The sequence below is a fragment of the Eulemur rufifrons genome, chromosome 7, assembly GCF_041146395.1.
Source record: "Eulemur rufifrons isolate Redbay chromosome 7, OSU_ERuf_1, whole genome shotgun sequence".
Lineage (NCBI taxonomy): Eukaryota > Metazoa > Chordata > Mammalia > Primates > Lemuridae > Eulemur > Eulemur rufifrons.
Genome location: NC_090989.1, coordinates 193,543,717 through 193,544,376, shown reverse-complemented (window position 1 = coordinate 193,544,376; position 660 = coordinate 193,543,717).

Below are 660 nucleotides of genomic sequence, written 5' to 3'. Positions count from 1 at the left end.
GTGAGTACAGAGGGGCACACGGCCATCCGGCAGTCCAGCCTCCCGAGAAAGGGACATGATGGCTTTGGACTCTCGGGGAGACTCACATAAACAGCCAGCAGGTGGGTGTGAGGTGGCGACGGTAGACCGGTCCGTGGATGCTGCTGCTGCTTCCCGGACGCCGCCACGGAGCCACCTTCAGCCTGCGAGGCCCAGGCTTCATTGCCAGGGGCTGCGGCCTGTTCCCTCTGCTCTTCAGGGTAGGAGGTAAGGCGCAGTCAGGCAAGTCCAGGGCACAGCCAATATGACCAGAGAGTGGTGCCTGGCTAAGACCAGACAGCCCAGCAGGGTGCCAGGAGGAAGGAGGTGTTTGGCCAGCGGGACTGGCCCGCTCCAAGACTCACCTTGGGGAGAAGGCACCCTTTCCCGGGGCCCAGAGGGCTCCAAGACAGCTTGGTGAAAGCAGAGCCTACCTAGGACCACATGCACAGGCCCGCTTATTCAGGCCTGGGCAAGACTGGGCATTCTTGCCCCAAGAGAAAACGCTTATTTAGGCAGTTCACTCAGCCCCCGAACCTCAACGAAGGGGTACAGGGCCACCACCATCCTGCAGCCACACAAAACCCTGTCCCTCCTCCTGCTCGCCCACCCCCTCGGTGAAAGCAGTGGTGGGCAATGGCT